We start from the raw sequence: 6,074 nt of genomic DNA, 5'->3' as shown, positions 1-6,074 counted from the left end.
TGGGGATCTTTAACGTGCACTGACATCGCACAGCACACGGGCGCCTCTTGCGTTTCGCCTCCATTGAAACGCGGCCGCCGCGGTCCGGTTCGAACCCGGGTACTCCGGCTCGGTAGACGAGCGCCTTACCACTTAGCCAGCGCGGCGGGCACAGCTTAGTTTTCGTCGCACTTAGCCTTTCATTGGCCTTGCCTTTTTGTTCATTGGTGCGCTGCGTGCACCTGGCACAAACTCGCAAGCCATTCAGTGATGGAACTGCTGCCTCGTTTGCACCAAACAGTGCCAAATGGCAAAACCTGGTGCATGCTTCTACAGGATTCATTTTTTTGCTTACTTTTGCCTCAACGCCTCACTAAACTCATCGCTAAACTTTTGCGAGAACAAAAAAAACCTAAATGTTGCTGCGCACCGGCATGGTTGGATGCATCACACTTGCAGTTCCTCTGTCAAGGCTGAGAGTCAGTACATATGACGTCATTTATGACGGTAAACTTTCTGCGACGCTGCAGAGGAAAGCTTTAGGCGCTAACTTGCTGCTCTGTATGGTTGGCTCGCGCGCTCGTGAGAAGTACGCATGTTTGAAAGTTTTGACGGCGTGCTACTTTTTTCGGAAGTGCCACAAAGTGTAGGGGCATGCGAATATTCTCAATTTAGAATACCTTGTCTCGTAGTGCAGGTGTTAAACCTTGGCCTTGCAGGAATTAAATGCATTGATGGTAATCGACAGCTGCTGCGGCGTGGTTACTGCGCTGTCGCGGATTGGTAAACGAAATGGATCGGCACGTCATCGCATCGTGTCATGGCGCAGTCGACGAATGGCCGAAAGCATGGGTGAGAAAAAGGAGATGTGGGCCAGTGCTTGAGTGTTAGTGTTCTTGTATTTTCGATTTCTACGATTAGAGGCGGACGAAACAGTTGGTAAATGGAGCAATTATATACGACGTTGTGACCAAGTACTACATCATTGTGGCAATATCCTGTTCTGGTGAAGGATTGTTCATCGAGATAGGCCGCACCCCAGGCCTGGTTCTGCAGTTCCATCGGCACACAGATTTTTTTTTTGAGCATGTGGAGAATTTTGCTGCACCTGGATTAGAAGGCTGGTCCTGTCGCAAGCGAGGCGGATGTTCTACATCGACGCCATCGCTGCTACAATGCATATGAGAGCTGTGTATTACCGGTACTCACCTATGGGGCAGAAACGTGGAGGCTAACAAAGAGGGTTCAGCTTAAGTTAAGAACAACGCAGCGAGCTATGGAAAGGAAAATGATAGGTGTAACGCTAAGAGATCGGAAGCGGGCGGAGTGGGTGAGAGAACAGACGCGGGTTAATGACATTCTAGTCGAAACAAAGAGGAGGAGTGGGGATGGGGTGGCCGCGGCTGGGGCAGGACAGGGTTTATTGGAGAGATTTGGGAAAGGCCTTCGACCTACAATGGGCGTAGGGAAGCTGATGATGATGATGAAAGCAGTTAAACGCGCGCGCTGCAGCCACATTTGCGGCAACCGCTTTTACATAAACAATTTTCCTTCATCACATTCTATAAACTGTACATATTTACCGATTACCGACAATAAGAAGCGCAGGAGAAAAGCAGAAGACTCGCACGACACCGAATCTCGTACAGTGCTGGCGGCAAGTAAGTTGTTACACTGCATAGTCCAGTTCTCCCATCCTCGCCGCCTTCGGTTGTGGGCTCGTGCCTCAGTTCTGAAATAGAACTTCACCGCCAGTTTCAACAAAATTCACGCGGAGAGCCATTTGAAAAAATTCCATAAACTTCTGTGAACCGAAGCTGGCTGATGCCAGTATGAAAGCACACTTAGAACTCAATCGGATTTGATCGCTATTCTTGTGAACCACTTCCACACACGAAAAATCGCATGTAGAATTTTAACTTCCAAAAACAAAGGACCGAGCCGCTGGAATGGCGTTGATGTGATGAGAAGACAAAAATAGCTGCGAAGATAACTGCCGTGATTGTTCTTGAAATAAGGCAGCAATATGGGCCTATTGCAGGGCTGAAAAGGCCGCGGTGCTGATAACCCGAGCGCTAACCGGGATAACTCGAGTCTAGGACGGCGTATTTTGGGACGCATTCCACTGCCGACGCTTGTTTCTACGCGCTGAAAGGGAGAGGAAAAATACTAGCAGAGTTGGCCTCAGTCATGTTGTATAACCCGATCTGCTGCTCTTCGTTTCGCGAGCCGTCTTCTGATTCTTCAGGAATGCGTCGCTCTGCGTTTCTGCGCTAACTACCTCGAACACGCATTGTGCAATATGCGATCATTGAAAAGAATCCAGAAATAATGTGTGCAGGGTTTAATTTCGAGGCTATAATCCGTTCTGCAGTGTGTGCAGTTTCTTCTCTTGTCTTTTTATTTTTTCCTCCCAAATAAAATGACATTTTTGTTCGGTAAAAAGCTTTTAAATTTGCTCATTTTTCTAACCTAACACTACCATAAGGGCAGCATTTAAGTTTAAGTTTGTTTTGTTTCTGCATGACTATAATGAGCACTTGAACTCGGCAGCTGCAAAAGCTGAAGTTTTGCTAACAGCTTTCTTTTAATTTATTTGCTGAAGAGCTGAAATTTTGTAATGAAACACTTTTTTTTCTGTTACAAAAAATAGAAGCTCTGCGAGAAAAAACAATTTTTCCTGCTACAGTCCCCGACATTCCTACTACGAGCGGTAATTTGTTCTGCTACGAAAATTGCTGCAAGAGGCCTGTCGTCAGTTGCACTACTGCCAGTTTGGTTCACAAAAAATCCGCACTGCTCTGCTACGGGGATCAAAACATGAAGATTTTTAATTAAGACTTCGATGCCTAGCTGCAGTATTGGGTGGTTCACTGTCCCGAGGGGCTTGAGAAGGATAGGAATTTCTGAGACTTATAATTGCGCGTGTTCTGAATCAGCCGCAACAAATCTTGCTGTATCAATCTCCTAACATCAACAATTGGCTTCCTCTCGGTAGCCTCATAAAACCTTGTACCTGCTTCCCAATTTGCCCACTGCCCCTCTGACATGTGTGTACGAATTTTGTGCTGAGGTTTCCACGGGTATTTAGGTCATTGCTTTCAAAAGGTTCTGCCTGTAAAAAAAAAAAAAAAATCTTTCAAATGCACCTGGGTGTTTACTTCGTTTGTAGCAACATTAAATATGCCGCTTAACATCCTGGTAATGCACATAATTTGACCCTGGTAAGCACTTCTAATTTTCGAATGCCAACTTAAAAGTCGTAAAAACTGCTCTTCAGGCAAGAAAAGCCATTAAAGCTGTGCAAACTCTTCTACTTGGGGCATCACTCGAAATTGTTTTAAAATAATTGAAACAAACAAACACTGCTCCGGATGCCTGTGAGCTTTTGAGTAAACGTTTTCTTCGGGTGGCTAAAGAGAACGAAGGGGAATGACAGAATAACTGATGGCGCATGAAAGAATGATAATTTGGCTTCACAAGCTGAAAGTGGCGCAAAGAAGAGTAGATTGCAGTAGCGCATTGTACTGAAACTGCTATGACGCAGAATTGATCGCTACAATTCAATTTTCTTTAAATAAGAGGTGCTTATGTGAATTAAAGCCAGGAATTACGTTGGGCCTTTGTAACGAAAGCGGGACTGTTACATTACAACAAACAAAACAAAACTTCTCGGAAATATTTGCATACCACGAGAAAGCGGAGATGCTCAGCTGGGTGCTGTCAGGTGAAAGGTGAGTTCGCTTTTTGACTTCGTCGGAGCGGTCGGCGCAAGGCGCCATGCCGCTCTCTCCATAGTCAGCATCTCCTGGCCTCTCATTGGTAGACGCGGTTCATCTAGAGTAACCACGGAGGAGGGAAAGCTTAGAAGAAGCCCTCACTAGCCTAACTGCATGAGAAAGTGTTGCCGGAAGTCACGTGTTTTCTCAAGGACTATTTCGGAGTCTTTGACCGATGGCGCAGCCAATAGCAACGTTGGGCGCACCGGTGTCGTCTGCGTCATAGTCTGCTGTGCATGCGCAAGCGCTCTGAGCCGGCGGCCTCACGTCCAGCTTAAGAAATTGACTTAAAGGCCTCTCCTAAATTATATTCTTCCTCCATGAGAGTAATCTTATCTATCCTAAGTTCCTAACTGTTCTGATAAGCGGAGGCGGAAGCAGTTTTCTCCCATAGACTCGTGTCGGCTGGCTTGGGGACGCTCTTCAACAAGCTCGAAATGGTTCAAGGGTAGGTGTTTTCTGGCATGGAATCCGCGGACAGACCACCATTGTATATAATCTCATATTGTGCGAACTATCGACACATGCGGCCAACACAGTAGTTTCTATTCACAACTATTCATAATGACCTGCCATGCACAACGTTATCCTTTCTAGCACGAGGCTTTTGCTGTCACACTTGCAAATGCTTACGTTGCCACCGCGAGGTTTAATGGTTCGAGAAGGATAACGTCGATGCAAACTTCAAACAATTGCACTCTCCTCGTCGTAGCAACATACTGTCAGATTCATGAGTTGTATACACTGCGCGAGCTAGGAATAACTTGCATTGCAGCGACAAGTTTCCGGCGTTTGCGCTTAGCAGGATTGCGGCAGCTGGAAGCTAAGAAAGTGACGCGCCTGTAGGTGAAGACTGTGGCCCTCTTAGTGGTCTGGTCCCCAGGCGCGGCAGTGACATGGCGGTACGATGCGGTGTAGTCGAAGCTCGCCTGGTAATACCAGTTTTGCTTTTGACTGTGCGATGAAGATAAACCACCCGGCTCATCGTCTGCCCCTCACTTTCTTAAGGGTGGCCTGTAGGGATGCTCTGGAGGATGGAAATCGCATGCAAGAAGATTGCGAAGTCGAAGCTCTTAGAGATTTAAATATTATAGCCCTCAGAAAGCCCAGTTGATAACAATCATTGGAAACTCTGAGAGGAGATAATTTTCTTGCGCGCAGAATGCACCCCATGCCTAGAGTCTGCGTACTATGTACGTGGTGCAGACAACGTAGTAAACAAAACTGTGATAAAAAATTCAGCCTTGCGGACATACAATAGACGCGGCCTAAACACCGGATATTACGGCTGTCGTAACTTTCAGACCAGCTTCTTTTACGGAAAACTATAACAATCGACAGACGCCGAGGCACGTACTTTACTTCGAAATTAAACACATTTCATTGCCGCTCTTTTTCCTTTTTTCCCTCTTTGTTCCCCTCCCCAAGTGTAGGGTAGCCAACTGGGCATCGCCTGGTTAACCTCCCTGCCTTTCAGTCCATTTCTCTCTCTCTCTCTCTCTACCGACTAGCTTTGTAGATAACCCGCAAGCTCGAGTGGAGAATCTCCGCCGCTACTGCGGTGATGCGGTTATTCGGCTACGTAGCTCAGAACTAGAATGGACAGTTACTAAAGTCGTGACAAAAGCGAGACCTCGTTCGGAACTATAACAGACGCGTGGGTGACTCAATTTTTCTCATATTAGTGCTTCCAGTATGGTCTTACCTCTCAAGGAATACAACAAAAAGTTTTCTGCCTTCAGAGCAAACGCTCTGAAGTATTTTTGGACATGGCCGTGTAATAGCAATAGACAACTGAACTCATATGCTATAGTGCAAACTCTTGGTCGTGGCGACGGAACCAGTTTTTTGTGACCGCAGGCGACTTCGCAATACTACAGAGAAAATTTGGAGAGCGGGGCTTACCGGCTTAACGCGTTAATAATAGAAAGCTGTTAAATCTTCGTTTTAGCTACTTTGATTAATCAACCCTCCCACCTTCCACCCTCTTTTTTATCTGTTCCCTCTCTCACGTTTGCTTTTCCTTAATTCTCTTAAACGTGAAGAAGAAGGTTCTGTCCACTCTGCCACCTGCTAGCCGTGACAGGTTGCCCTTGAATTGAATTTAGCTAAATTGAGTTTAATTCAATTATTCAAATCCCTAACTGTACGCTGTAGATCCCACGACACAGTACACGACTGAACCAAAGCTATAACAGGTTTCGCTGCAAAAACATCTGGTTAAGACAGGACGACAAAATATTTTCCGTATTTCGGGCCCGACTGTGACGCATTTTTCGAGTGAGAATTGTCACGCATGCCATGATAGATTTGGCT

Source organism: Amblyomma mixtum, chromosome 2 (assembly GCF_055824585.1).
Source record: "Amblyomma mixtum isolate Tamu chromosome 2, ASM5582458v1, whole genome shotgun sequence".
In the NCBI taxonomy this organism is placed as follows: Eukaryota; Metazoa; Arthropoda; class Arachnida; order Ixodida; family Ixodidae; genus Amblyomma; species Amblyomma mixtum.
Note: the sequence above shows the minus strand (reverse complement) of the source record.